Below are 15,994 nucleotides of genomic sequence, written 5' to 3' on the forward strand. Positions count from 1 at the left end.
TATCATCTGGGAGAGGAAATTCTTCAGGAGTCAGAGAAGGAAAAAGACTTGGGGGTTGATATCACGCCAGACCTGTCTCCTGCAGCACATATCAAGCGGATAACATCAGCGGCATATGCCAGGCTGGCCAACATACGAACGGCATTCAGAAACTTGTGTAAAGAATCATTCAGAACTTTGTATACCACATATGTCAGGCCAATCCTGGAGTATGCAGCCCCAGCATGGAGTCCATATCTAGTCAAGGATAAGACTAAACTGGAAAAGGTTCAAAGGTTTGCCACCAGACTAGTACCCGAGCTGAGAGGTATGAGCTACGAGGAGAGACTACGGGAATTAAACCTCACTTCGCTGGAAGACAGAAGAGTTAGGGGGGACATGATCACCACATTCAAGATTCTGAAGGGGATTGATAGGGTAGATAAAGACAGTCTATTTAACACAAGGGGAACACGCACAAGGGGACACAGGTGGAAACTGAGTGCCCAAATGAGCCACAGAGATATTAGAAAGAACTTTTTTAGTGTCAGAGTGGTTGACAAATGGAATGTATTAGGGGGTGATGTGGTGGAGGCTGACTCCATACACAGTTTCAAGTGTAGATATGACAGAGCCCGATAGGCTCAGGAATCTGTACACCTGTTGATTGACGGTTGAGAGGCGGGACCAAAGAGCCAGAGCTCAACCCCCGCAAACACAACTAGGTGAGTACAACTAGGTGAGTACACACACACACACACACACACACACACACACACACCTCCATGTTTGTTGACGCTGAAGGCCAGCAAACAAACATAGGTACCAACCCACACAAGCTCTCGAGCAGCAAACAAACATAGGTACCAACCCACACAAGCCATCAACGGTACACAATGCTTGCTAAATATGACCCCTGCGCTCCCCCCTCCCCCTTCAAGGGGTGTGTGTAGCCCCCAGAGACCCAAATGACTCTTCACTTGGAAAATATATGGATGGGGGAAAACGCTGCAAGTGCCTCCCAGGCACTTGAGTGGATGTGAAGGCCTTTCAGTTCCCTGTCGCGGTATGCTGCTGTTGAATGAATTCCTCTGGAAACAAAGAAAATATACACACTCCATAATCACTGGGTCTCTATAATCAAGGAATGTTCACGCCTATGGCTCCCTCCATAACCTAATACACTTCCTCTATAATCTACTATTACACTCCCTTCATAATCTACTACTACACTTCCTCCATAATCTACTACTACACTCCCTCTATAATCTACTACTATACTCCATAATCTACTACAACACTCCCTCCATAATCTACTCCTACACTCCCTCTATAATCTACTCCTACACTCCCTCTATAATCTACTACTACACTCCCTCCATAATCTACTACTACACTCCCTCCATAATCTACTACTACACTCCCTCCATAATCTACTACTACACTCCCTCCATAATCTACTACTACACTCCCTCCATAATCTACTCCTACACTCCCTCTATAATCTACTACTACACTCCCTCCATAATCTACTACTACACTCTCTCCATACACCCATTGCATCAGCACTCTTCATAACGACAGCATTCAGTATCAAGCGAACCTCATCCTAATTAGGCTAGATGCGTGTTTGTTTAAAATGGCAAATAAATAATTATTTGAAACGTTGTGGATAAATACATTAATCCACAACAAACAATAACGAGTAAATGAATAAAACTGTAACATAGACAAGATCCTTAAAATGGAACACTCACACAAAGTATAGATGCATCGAGCAATTCATATTAGCAAACAAAACACAAACTGGCAAGTCACACACACACACCGTTCAGAGAGGACAAACACAGGGCGTGAAATGACTCCCCTCGCCCGGGATAATATCCCATGATGAATATATCCTAGCTGAACTAAGAGCCGCCATTATAGCAAGCAAGCTCCATAGGCCATAATTTATGTCACGGTAACAGACCTAATAACCTGTGTACGTGACTCAAAAACATACAAGGACAAAAAGAGGGGGGCAAAAAACGAGGTGAAAATGGGGGAAAAAAATTGTAAATACTACAAGCTAAATCAACAAAAAACGGGGGAAGGAAGCAGGAAAAAAAAGAGTAGGCATGGGAAACAAAATTTACATATATTATACCTCAATAGTTTTTTTTACCCTCGTGGTAATCACTTAACTGGTTAAGTGATTCAGTGGTTAAGTGATCCATGGTTAGGCTACATTAAGCGTGTGTGTATATATTAAGTTTGTAATAATACAAACCTTTTTAACCTAACCTGAGAATAATGCACTGGTTAGGTTAAGACAAATGCATTATTCTCGAAGTGAAAAACTATATTTGAAAGCTATTTCAGTATCCCATACTGATACTATTTCAGTATAAGTCAAACAGCAACGGATTATATCCAAACTTAGGCTATTGGCCATATGTAATAAAGCTTATGGTGGTAAGTAGAGCATGTGTGGTGTGAATGTTAAACTTTACACTTTTGGTTTCAATTCTTATACCATGTCGTAGCTCAGTCGATTAAGGCAGCGTCTGGGATGCTCTCAGACGTAGGTTCGAATCCTCGTCACGGCCCTTGTGGATTTGTTCAATGTTAAACTATTCGAGATCAGGCTTTTTAGCCCAGAATAAGGTGACATTACCACATATCTGCTCTGAATGTACTCGTAAAGTGGGTAATATTTATATATATATAAAAGTAGCCTACACTACTTTTGTAGTTCTTTGGCTCAAGACACTATTTTCCAAGTGACCTTCTTACCCTATTCAAAACTTTTGTATAACAAAAGTTATACAAAAGCACCAGCTGCTCTTCCTTTTTTTTTTACCCCCTCTCAAGTTTTTATGTCCAAAGCTTTTGATAACATTGGAGGGCGTGTGGAAGCGGGTGGTGGAAGGGGGTGGAAGGGGATGTGGAAGGGGGTGGAAAGGACAGGAAGGTGAAGCTGGAAAAGTTGGGTAAGGTTGGCGTGCCTTAGTGGATAAATTTGTCTATGTGGATATGTTGTGTTGGTATGGCTACAACTACGGGCTCACCATAGCCCGTGCTACTTGGAACTTTTTGTTCCAGGTAGCGAATCTTAAACAGCATGGTATTGCTGTTGTGTAGAATTAGTACATAGGTCTTCTTAGGCGGGTGAAGGCCACTCCTTGTGAAGATGTATTAATATACGAAAGTACTTAAGGAAATTCCTGTTTCAATTTTCCTCCGTGGTCTGACACTGTCATATATTATATATATATATATATATATATATATATATATATATATATATATATATATATATATATATATATATATATATATATGTCGTACCTAGTAGCCAGAACGTACTTCTCAGCCTACTATGCAAGGCCCGATTTGCCTAATAAGCCAAGTTTTCATGAATTAATTGTTTTTCGACTGCCTAACCTACCTAACCTAACCTAACCTAACTTTTTCGGCTACCTAACCTAACCTAACCTATAAAGATAGGTTAGGTTAGGTAGGGTTGATTAGGTTCGGTCATATATCTACGTTAATTTTAACTCCAATAAAAAAAAATTGACCTCATACATAATGAAATGGGTAGCTTTATCATTTCATAAGAAAAAAATTGGAGAAAATATATTAATTCATGAAAACTTGGCTTATTAGGCAAATTGGGCCTTGTATAGTAGGCTGACAAGTGAGTTCTGGCTACTAGGTACGACATATATATATATATATATATATATATATATATATATATATATATATATATATATATATATATATATATATATATATATATAATATACGTGTGTGTGGGAGAGAAATGACAGGGTTTGTATAAATAATTATCTTATATCTGATTTTATATTTTGTTTAGTCAGTAAAAAAAACTGTAAAGATTTAGAACAAATATATATATCTGGAGCGTTGACCTGAAATGACTGGATGGTCTCTGGGGGTTGAGCTCTGGCTCTTTGGTCCCGCCTCTCAACTGGTGTACAGTAGTAAACAATTTAGTGTACACACACGCGGGTCGGCACTGGAGTAGGGGCCCGCTAGCCTAGCGTCACGCGGGCTACCTCTTTTATCTGATTTAATTCCATACAACACTAGTTAATCGTGTGACTAAATGGGTTGATTTCTGAAACGCGGCGAAATATTTTATCGCCATGGTGTTATGAGTGCAATTGTGTTACGCTCTAGTTGTTTGAGCGTTAACATACACTTTCACTGTTTAATCACGGGTTAATTCTTTAACATATTTAACAGAGCCCAGGAAACATTTAAGGCTGAACGATGGAGACGTTACACTGAACGAAGAAGAAGACATTTAACGTTAACGGGGTTGGCATTTAACAATAAGCTAACGAAACATTTAACAATAAACTAACGAGGCATTTAACAATAACCTTCCGAGACATTTAACAATAACCTAACGGACATTTAACAATAACATAACGAGACATTTAACAATAACATAACGAGACATTTAACAATAAGCTAACGAGACATTTAACAATAAGCTAACGAGGCATTTAACAATAAGCTAACGAGACATTTAACAATAAGCTAACGAGACATTTAACAATAAGCTAAGGAGACATTTCCCTTTCACTAGCGAACGTTGACCTCTTATTATCATTTTCTATCTCATTTTCTTGCTATTTTTGTTACTGTGTAATTTAGCCCTTAGGCCAGGCACTAGAACCTGTTGACCTATTCAACCCCCAGAACACGATCCGTCATATCACTTTACAACCAGTTTCCGCCAATTACAATTATAAAGACCTCAAGCGTAATTATATATATCGACCTTAGATAAAGTCCGCCCAATTGTTTAGTTACGTAAATCTAGATGCACTAGGCTTCTTTAACTAGGATAAATGTTAAGAGTGATAGGAGGATGTAAAATGAATTAAGATTCAAGTTCAAGTAAGTTTATTGCGACAAGAAAAAAAAATACATCTCAAAGGAATAGAGTAGCTTAGGCTATTTCTACCCACCATTTTAAGACTTTACCAAGCTAGCAATGAGTTTAGACACCAAGTCTTAACAGCTGTTGTTGTTGTTTAAGATTCGCTACCTGGAACAAAAAGTTCCAAGTAGCACGGGCTATGGTGAGCCCGTAGTTCCTAATAGCGCTATTATGTCCTTAAAATTGCAGTTAATATTACAAGAGTGATATTATATATTAAGAGCATGGTAACGTTTCCATGAAGATGTTTTAACTATGGAGGTGACGAATATTTGATTACTATCGATTTTTTTTTATAAATTTGAATCTGAAATTCAAATTCGTGTGTGACCATCAATCAACATTCCCCCCCCCCCCCCCCCCCCCCGCCCCATTCAATATAAGAACATAAGAATGAAGGTAACTGTAGAAAGCCTATTGGGCCATACGAGGCAGTTCCTATTTATATCCATCCAATCTCATTCATATATGTGTCTAATCTACGCTTGAAACAATCAAGGGCTCCTACTTCTATTATGTTACACGGTAATTGGTTCCACAAATCAACAACCCTGTTACCGAACCAGTATTTACCCAGGTCTTTCCTAAATCTAAACTTATTTAATTTATACCCATTGTTTCGTGTTCTGTTTTGTATTGATAATTTTAAAGCAGTCGCTGACACTCGTCTTTTTTATAAATTGGCTGTGTTATCACTCGTACAAACGTACCTCCATAAATTAGTTGTTATCACACGCACAAACGTCAGCTCATAAATTAGTTATCACACACACACAAACATCACCTCATAAATTAGTTATCACACACACACAAACATCACCTCATAAATTAGTTATCACACACACACAAACGTCACCTCATAAATTAGTTATCACACACACACAAACATCACCTCATAAATTAGCTGTGTTATCACACACACACAAACATCACCTCATAAATTAACTGTGTTATCACACACAAACGTCAACCCCATAAATCAGTTGTGTTATCACACACACACTCACAAACACACTCACCCCATAAACACCTCACCATCACAAATTCCAAGATCATTCTTGTTTACAAACACTCCCCCCCCCCCCCCCAACCAACCAAGGTGACCCTGGTGGCCGCGTTCAACCACCACAAGGGTGAAAGTGTCGGACGCAAGAAACCTCACCTAAAGAACCCAATAAAAGAACTCGGATAGCCATTTGTTATTCTTGTCAAGAATAACAAATGCAGGAAGATGGAGAACAATGTAACGGAAAAAAAACACACACACACACACATGGTTCGAATCTCCTCGAATCCCAGATGAATGAAATAATTTAGCAATTATGTTTTACAATTTTTTTTCGTTCAGTTATTTTATTAATATATTCATTTTTATTCATTTTATCAGTCCTTAATTCATTCTGGGGATGGTTGAGGAAAGGTGTCAAGAGGCGTATATACTTATATACTGTATATACTTGTATACTGTATATACTTGAATGCTATATATACTTGTATACTTTATATACTTAGCTAAGGCATCAAAAGTCCATTTCCTCTCCTTTTCTATCTCACTTTTTTCTTTCTAGGTGTACCCTTTCTCTTCCCAATGTACCTGGTGAGCACACGTCACCTGATTAGCAAGCCATTCCCAATCACCAGGTCAATAAACCATCCCCAATCATCACTAAACCATCCCCCAATCATCACTAAACCATCCCCAATCACCAGGTCACTAAACCACCCCCCAATCACCACTAAACCATACCCAATCATCACTAAACCATCCCCCAATCACTAAACCATCCCCAATCACCAGGTCACTAAACCACCCCCAATCATCACTAAACTACACCCCCAATCACCACTAAACCATCCCCCAATCATCACTAAACCCTCGCCAATCACCAGGTCACTAAACCACCCCCCAATCATCACTAAACCATCCCCCAATCACTAAACCATCCCCCAATCATCACTAAACCATCCCCAATCACCAGGTCACTAAACCACCCCCCAATCACCACTAAACCATACCCAATCATCACTAAACCATCCCCCAATCATCACTAAACCCTCGCCAATCACCAGGTCACTAAACCACCCCCCAATCATCACTAAACCATCCCCCAATCACTAAACCATCCCCCAATCATCACTAAACCATCCCCAATCACCAGGTCACTAAACCACCCCCCAATCACCACTAAACCATACCCAATCATCACTAAACCATCCCCCAATCATCACTAAACCCTCGCCAATCACCAGGTCACTAAACCACCCCCCAATCACCACTAAACCATACCCAATCACTAAACCATCCCCCAATCATCACTAAACCCTCGCCAATCACCAGGTCACTAAACCATCCCCCAATCACCCCTGACCCCACTACAACGCCGCCTTCACCATTCAAGCAGCCCGCTATTTATATCATCGTGAAGAATCAATCCTATTCACAAAGTTCTAGCAATCGGTGAGTCGGCGTGGCCAGCCACGTAGGTCGAATTCTGGGAATTCCATTAAGTTTTGACGTTAAATCGTGCGTTTTCGTCATATATATATATCAGTATATATTATGCTCCTTCAGTTGATATAAGTTCTATGACACTATGTAAGGCAAATGGAGATCACAAGGTATGGATTGATGGTATTATCATTGATATTAGTTTTGATATTTTCACATGAAACCGATATCCATTTATAATGCTTCGATTGTGTTCACACGAAATTGGCTCTTAAACACGAATCGTTTTGAAAATGCGTGCGTGCGTGTATTATGCAATCGATCTATCGGCTGTAGTCGAGTTCATTAATTAGTGAACAACAACGTCCCCCTCCCCCATTCTGTGAGAGGTAGTGGAAAAAGGTTACAAAGGCACTTAATGGGCTCTGGGATTGAGCTCCATAGAAATGATCTATTATTAACCAACATTCAAGGGGGAGGAGGGGCAGCGACGGATACAGTCACTGAGGTTACAGGAGAGTGTACATCAGGTTACAGGAGAGTGCACACTGTAACCGGCCAACACCACAAAACTAATTTAGAACTACTTGCAAAATAATATCATGACTAATAAGAGATAAAAGGAATGAGCTTGTACTCCAGGCACAGCAAGAACAGGTCGTTTCTCAACCAGATGTTGATTGTCATTCTACACATTTCAGCTGGAGATGCGCATTCCAAATAGTGACGCGCATTCCAGATAGTGACGCGCATTCCAGATGGTGAAGCGCATTCCAGATGGTGAAGCGCATTCCAGATGGTGAAGCGCATTCCAGATGGTGACGCGCATTCCAGATGGTGACGCGCATTCCAGATGGTGACGCGCATTCCAGATGGTGAAGCGCATTCCAAATAGTGACGCGCATTCCAGATGGTGACGCGCATTCCTAGCAGTAGGCATCCATCAGTCTCGGGAGACTATGGAGTTGCGCTCTGGTTGTCGGTCTGGAGTGGCCTCACCAGGGCGCAAAGCCTGGGTAGGTTGATACGGTGGGGAAAAAGCTGTCACCCATGCAGCAGGTTCCTAGAAAAGTAAACACTATACACATAGCTTATGGTGGGAACTTACCCATTGTGATGATGAAGGGATTCTCAGGTGTACAGAATCCTGTCTCCTCCCCTACACACACACACGCACACACACACACACACTTGTCTATGTTCTCTTTACTCGCTGAAATGCTTCTGTGTCTCAACTCACACGCAACAAATCCAATTTCTAATCCCCGAAAACAACAAAGGTCTATAAGAGGTTTTTTTCCAGTTTGTCAATATCTTTACACACAAACACTAAGAGTTAGGATAAGTTATTCTGTCACGAATATTACACTTTAAGGAGTGTCTGGATTTGTTATGGTGTTACTGTCGATTACCAGTTGGATAAAGAATTTGAGTGACATGATGCGGAGAGCACCCGCGCACATCCGCCCTCTCCACGCGCCACATACACACTACCGATGACCGGCAGACGACTACACTCCCAGTTCCCAGCAGTTGCCATCGCGGCCCATGTGAAAATTTTAGTAAATAAACCATTGTTTCAATTAAGCATACGCCAGCGGACATATTTTCCCTGTCAACTATACTTATTATAGAGTTTACTCCGATGTATAAGGTAATATCCTGGGATACCCAGGATAAGGAGTGCGTGAAATTCGTGTAAGATAGGACTTTCCGCGCCGCAGGGCTGCCAACACAATCAAGTTTGTTTATTATTGTCTCCTGCTGATGGCAGGGCGGCATGGACAGAAGAGCAGCGCTCAACACCTACATTTACCGTGACAACAACAACAATGGCTAAATAATATATTCCGGATGAAAGCAATGACAAAAAGTGATAGATTCCAGGAGTTTCCTATCGTATATGAACCCCAAAAACTCACACCCACACACACCCAAACCCACACACACACACACACACACACACACACACACACACACACACACACACACCCACACACACCAGCCCAGACGGGATGTGTGGGTTTGGGTTCCATGAGTACGATTCCTTCCCTACCTGTCCTTACATCGCCTTCATTATGTAACCCCGTTGCTCCTCCTCCTCCTCCAGCCGTCGATACATACACGATCCCACCCTAGATGGAGCCACTGACCTGCACCCTAGTTATCATGATTACATTATTCAACGCCACTAACGTCTTGAATTATTATCGAACCGCCAGTGTCAGTCAGAATAGTATCCCCTCCCCGTGTTTACTATTTGTATTTTTACTATTTGTATCTGCAGAATCGAGCCATTTAGCTCCTGGGCCCCGCCTCTCTAGCCAATCTATTTTACCTATATTATGTCTACTACATATATTTCTCTCTAACACGCACACACACAAACACACTAGGCTAGAGGGGCCTCGTGGACAGCGCTCTGAGGTCGTAGTCTTATGGGCCCGGGTTTGATCCCCGGCAGAGGCAGATGAATGCCTCTGGGAGCTATAGGTATCTGGGAGTTAGGCAGCTGATACTGGCTTCTTCCTGGGGATGTATGTGTGCGCGTGTATAAGAGAAAATATATGTAGTAGACATAATAGAGGAACAATAAATTGGTTAGAAAGGCGGGGTCCAAGAGCTAATAGCTCGATTCTGCAGATACAAATAGTAAAAACACATCCCCATGAAGCAGCCCGTTCAAGTAAGTTTATTGAGAAAAGGAAGTACATTTCAGAAGGATAAAGCAGCTTAGGCTATTTCTACCCTTGTAGAAATACATTCACATATTGTATGATTGATTGTATACATTTGTATACATAATTGAAATTGTATACATAATTGTATACATATGAAATTGTATACATAAGGTCCCTCAAGGGGCTCACAAACCCATATAGAATAGAATAAATAACTGTGTACTGTTTTTCACATTCCAGTGGTAATCACATGGCATACAGTGAGATATTTGATTGATTATGCTGTCTTGTCTTGGTAAAAAAACAAGTTGGAGAACGTACAACATAAAGCCATGAGAATAATCCCAAATCGAACCCCGGTCCCCAGGTCCACGAGTCTAGAACACTGTCCACTCAGCCAGCCAGCCCCTGTGTGTGTGTGTGTGTGTGTGTGTGTGTGTGTGTGTGTATGTGTGTAGGAGGGAGGAACTGCTTCAATGCGGGATATTTTTTTTTAGTGCGGGTGAGTCCGCATTAGTGAAGATTGGTCTGACGCGTAGGCAACATGGCCAGGGACCTGGAATGTTGTCAGTGAGGGCGCTAGAGATTTTCCCGCTCTTTATAAAACCTATGAAGAACGCTAGAGTACGGAGCCACACACCTTAATGTAACAAAACTAGACACCCAATATATAACCACATACATGTACGTAAGCACACACACACACACCTGCGTATATAACCCACACACCTGAATATATAAGCCACACACATATGTAACCCTACATCTGTACATACAGACTTATACACCGAGACGAGGAAAATGCAAAGGTTCTGTGATTTGTAAATATATATACAAATCACAAAATATATATATATATATATATATATATATATATATATATATATATATATATATATATATATATATATATATATATATATATATATATATATATAACAAAAAACAAGGCCAAGTTTCAAATCCTTAAACGCTGTGATGGCTCTCTATCTCAGTATTACTGTCAATGAACGCCACTGAGTACACTGCTATAGAGTACACTGTACTAAAGTACAATGAACAAGCTTCAAAATGGTCCAAGAGAGACCGAAATGTGGTCGTCGTCTCATCATGTGATGAGTGGCTCGGTCATTATATCTTCAGCCACGTTGGTGGGACTCATCATCTCCAATACTAGAGTATTCTCCCACAATATTATTATCAATGAATCTTAAGAGTGTCTCACTTATCTTCTTGAGATGAGGCAAGAGGCGGGATGTGAGAAGCCTCGAACCTGACAGGCCTCGGGTGGTAGCTCCTTGTACCAGACAACCAGAGAATGCCATGATAATGGCTATCTTGCCCTGCTTGAACGTTGAACGACGGGACCTGCATACTCCTGGATTAGTCTCACGAAGGTGGTTTAATAACCCAGTTCGGTAGGACTAGAAGTAAACAATTAATGAACACAACTAGAAGAGAGATCTGGAGAGAACTGGTGAGGGAAGAGTGGTTGTAGACCAAGCGTGTCTCGGGGTTGTCATTAGTGGAAGTTAAGAAGGCTATTCAGATGCTGTAACTATAGGAGGCCTGGTCAGAGACCGGGCCCGGGGGGCCCTCGAGGCCCCGGGCCTCTAGTGCCCTTCACTGTCAACACAGCTTACAAGCTGTGAGCTGAACACAGCCAACAGCTGTGGCACTTTAGTGACGGCTGTCTAGTTCTAGCCTAATCCACTTATGGGGAAAACTCTTAAGTTGACCAGATCACACACTCGAAAGTGAAGGGACGACGACGTTTCGGTCCGTCCTGGACCATTTTCAAGTCGATTGTGGGACGATTCTCAAGTTGATTGAGACCATTCTCACAATCGACTTGAGAATGGTCCAGGACGGACCGAAACGTCGTCGTCCCTTCACTTTCTAGTGTGTGGTCTGGTCAACATATTTCAGCCACGTTATTGTGACTCCTCGTCTGTAAAACTCAAATTTTTCTGAGTTTTCTTCAAAGCCCACTTTGAAGCTTTGAACAATGCTTCATTACCTACTTTGTCAACGTTGTTTAAGATTCAGCTACTGGGAACAAAACGTTCCAAGTAGCACGGGCTATGGTGAGCCCCGTAGTAGACTTACCTGACACAGGAGCGGGGCTGTAACTGTGTGTGTTTACTTTGTCAATTCGCCTGTGACTCTTTACGTGGTAATCCAACCCGCGTATTGCTGCTCCTCCGTCTAGAAGGACGTCCTCCTCCTTCTAGACGGAGGAGCAGCTTAGGCACTAATCTTCTTCTTCCATATCTTTGTGTGTTCTTTGTTAACTTGTTGTATGACAGAGGGTACTGTGTGTGTGTGTGTGTGTGTGTGTGTGTGTGTGTGTGTGTACTCACCTAGTTGTACTCACCTAGTTGTGTTTGCGGGGGTTGAGCTCTGGCTCTTTGGTCCCGCCTCTCAACCGTTAATCAACTGGTGTACAGATTCCTGAGCCTGTTGGGCTCTATCATATCTACACTTGAAACTGTGTATGGAGTCAGCCTCCACACACATATGTGTGTGTGTGTGTGTGTGTGTGTGTGTGTGTGTGTGTGTTAGAGTTAGTATCACCAACAAACATCCTGCTGGAGACATCCGGCGTTATACTGTTCTTGTTATACACACACACACACACACACACACATACACACACACACACACACACACACACACAGGCATTAGGAAGTGATGTGGTGGAGGCTGACTCTATACACAGTTTCAAATATAGATTTGATAAAACCCCAGTAGGCTCTAGAATCTGTTAATTGACAGATGAGAGGCGGGACCAAAGAGCTAAAGCTCAACCCCCGCAAGCACAAATAGACGAGTTGTGCTTGCAACTTGTATACACAGTGACAGATGGTTGGAACAAGTTAAGTGAGAAGGTGGTGGAGGCCAAAACCGTCAGTAGTTTCAAAACGTTATATGACAAAGAGTACTGGGAAGACGGGACACCACGAGCATAGCTCTCATCTTATAACTACACTTACGTAATCACACACACACACACACACACACACACACACACACACACACACACACATGCGTAGGAATTGAGAAAGAAGCAGAGCCAATATAAGAATGACAAGAAACCAAAGAGCAATCACAAAGTTCCCCATGAAAGGTGAATGGTCGTCAACCCGGAGCCTGAACCACCATCAGCCCAAACAACCCATCATCAATTCAACAAATAATCAACCATCAACAATACAAAAACCCGTCGAGTACGCAGGGGCATTTCTCTAACACCGACTTCATTAAATTCTACACAAGTAAAATTGTGTATTTGCATTTTAAGCAGTCTCCGTGGTGTAGTGGTAAGACACTCGCCTGGCGTTCCGCGAGCGCTATGTCATGGGTTCGTATCCTGGCCGGGGAGGATTTACTGGGCGCAATTCCTTAACTGTAGCCTCTGTTTAACGCAACAGTAAAATGTGTACTTGGATGAAAAAACGATTCTTCGCGGCAGGGGATCGTATTCCAGGGACCTGCCCGAAACGCTACGCGTACTAGTGGCTGTACATGAATGTAACAACTCTTGTATATATCTCAAAAAAAAAAAAAAAAAAAAAAAAAAATTGGTTGCATTTGACTTGCAACCGACGTGGCCACGTTGGCTACTACGACTCTGGGGCCAGATTCACGAAAGCACTTACGCAAGCACTTACGAACCTGTACATCTCAATCTTTGGCGGCTTTGTTTACAATTATCAAACAGTTAATGAGCTCCGAAGCACCAGGAGGCTGTTTATAACAATAACAACAGTTGATTGGCAAGTTTTCATGCTTGTAAACTGTTTAATAAATGTAACCAAAGCCGTCAAAGATTGAGGAAAGATGTACACGTTCGTAAGTATTTGCGTAACTGCTTCGTGAATCTGGCCCCTGGATGCGGTTCATACACATCCAGCCAGCGGTATAAACATTACCTCGACCCACGTGACTAATACACATTAGCCGGGCCTATAACTATAAATAATATATAATAATATTAATTTGGACTTTATTAAAGAGCGCCCCCACGTCTGGTGGCTGCCGGTGCGTGGCGACTCACTCCGAGAGGTTGCGTGCACAGCCTTGCAACACGCGTGAGATTGCGTGCACAATGTTGCAACACGGGCCAGATTGCGTGCACAGCTTGGCAACATGCAGCAGTCCTCACTAGCGCCACCTTACCTGAAATAACATAAAACGTGAGCATAATTACCGCAAGTGGGGGCTCACCATAGCCCGTGCTACTTGCCCCGCTCCTGTGCCAGGTAAGTCCACTACGGGCTCACCATAGCCCGTGCTACTTGCCCCGCTCCTGTGCCAGGTAAGTTACGGGCTCACCATAGCCCGTGCTACTTTGGAACTTGTTCCGAGTAGCTGAATCTGTAACAACATACGGCAAGTTGTTGACATAGTGCCACACGAATGCCAATTATTACTTGAATTAACGTTAATTTTCTGACACGCAGAAAACTACTTACCTAGAGAGAGTAACAGACATTGCAACATCAATTAATTAACTTTAATTAGGAGGCAATTTAATTAATTAACGTAAGAGGCAAGATGAGGTGGGATAGAAGCCCTATGAGGTGGGATAGAAGCCCTATGTGGTGGGATAGAAGCCCTATGTGGTGGGATAGAAGCCCTATGTTGTGGGATAGAAGCCCTATGTGGTGGGATAGAAGCCCTATGAGATGGGATAGATGCCCTATGTGGTGGGATAGAAGCCCTATGAGATGGGATAGATGCCCTATGTGGTGGGATAGAAGCCCTATGAGTTGGGATAGAAGCCCTATGAGTTGGGATAGAAGCCCTATGAGTTGGGATAGAAGCCCTATGAGGTGGGATAGAAGCCCTATGAGGTGGGATAGAAGCACTCTGTGGCAAGATGGACAGATGAAGCAAATCCAGCAACTTGTAAATCTCTGCACCCTATAAGCAAGACGATTAATTGCAAGAAGCCCTCAACCACACACCCACCTACACCCACCTAGCCACGACCCGAGATATGCACAGAGGACAGGTAGATCAAGTATTATGATCCCCATCTGTTAAAGAGAACACCGCTTCAACAGCCAAGTCTACATGACTGAGCGTTCAATATATCCAAGATAGCAATACCGCCCTTACGATATCATAGAGGATGACGCTCTTTTGCTCTGTCGTCAGAGCTAGAATCTATTCGGCTATCTGATGGAGCGAGGTAAGAGGTCGGCGGGGGGGGGGAGGGGAGGGGAGGGGAGAGGGGGGGATAGATGGGGTAGAAGAGGGGGGGGGGAGGGTGAGGGATATGGGAGAGAATGGTGGAGAGTTGGGTAGGAAGAGTTAAGGTATGGGAGAGATGGGTAGGAGACAGAGGGGAATAGAACAGAGACAAAGATATGCCTGTGGGAGTGAGTGTACTCACCTAGTTGTGGTTGCGGGGGGGTTGAGCTCTGGCTCTTTGGTCCCGCCTCTCAACCGTCAATCAACTGATGTACAGATTCCTGAGCCTACTGGGCTCTGTCATATCTACATTTGAAACTGTGTGGAGCCAGCCTCCACACACACACACACACACACACACACACACAGCCTGTGTGTGTGTGTGTGTGTGTGTGTGTGTGTGTGTGTGTGTGTGTGTGTTTAGCCGTTGATCAATATCTTGACTATGTCTGGAAGAACGCCTCTGCTTGGAGCTCCCTGCAGGCACAATGGTGGGGGTGGTAGGGAGGGGCAGGTAGGAAGGGAGGGAGGGGGAGATAGAATGAAGGTAAGGGGGGTAAGAGGGGGGAGGAAAGGGAAGTGGGGGAGCAAGAGGAGCCAGGGAGAATGAATGGCCTTGTGAAAGTGCATTATAGAGTCACAGCGCCACATCTATACCCATTTATTCAACCTATTCTTCCATTATATCGAAAGAAATAGTCAATCTTCAACGAAATT

The 15,994-nt window shown here is 42.7% G+C and overlaps 1 protein-coding gene across 19 annotated transcripts in view; it reads right to left on the bottom strand.

The window, feature by feature from the left end:
• LOC123773018 (cytospin-A) overlaps positions 1-15,994 on the bottom strand; it is a 424,140-nt gene that overhangs the window by 215,685 nt on the left and 192,461 nt on the right. For 4 of the 19 annotated variants that reach the window (XM_069315375.1, XM_069315370.1, XM_069315371.1 and 1 more), the window contains exon 1: positions 8,503-8,886. The exons of 13 other annotated variants lie outside the window; for them this stretch is intronic. The gene's annotated coding sequence lies outside the window, so the exon portion shown is untranslated. Of the gene's footprint in view, positions 1-8,502; positions 8,890-15,994 lie in introns of those variants that run through there. 2 more of the 19 variants (XM_069315373.1, XM_069315368.1) reach the window with 1 other exon arrangement.

The sequence above is a fragment of the Procambarus clarkii genome, chromosome 81 (assembly GCF_040958095.1).
Source record: "Procambarus clarkii isolate CNS0578487 chromosome 81, FALCON_Pclarkii_2.0, whole genome shotgun sequence".
NCBI lineage: Eukaryota > Metazoa > Arthropoda > Malacostraca > Decapoda > Cambaridae > Procambarus > Procambarus clarkii.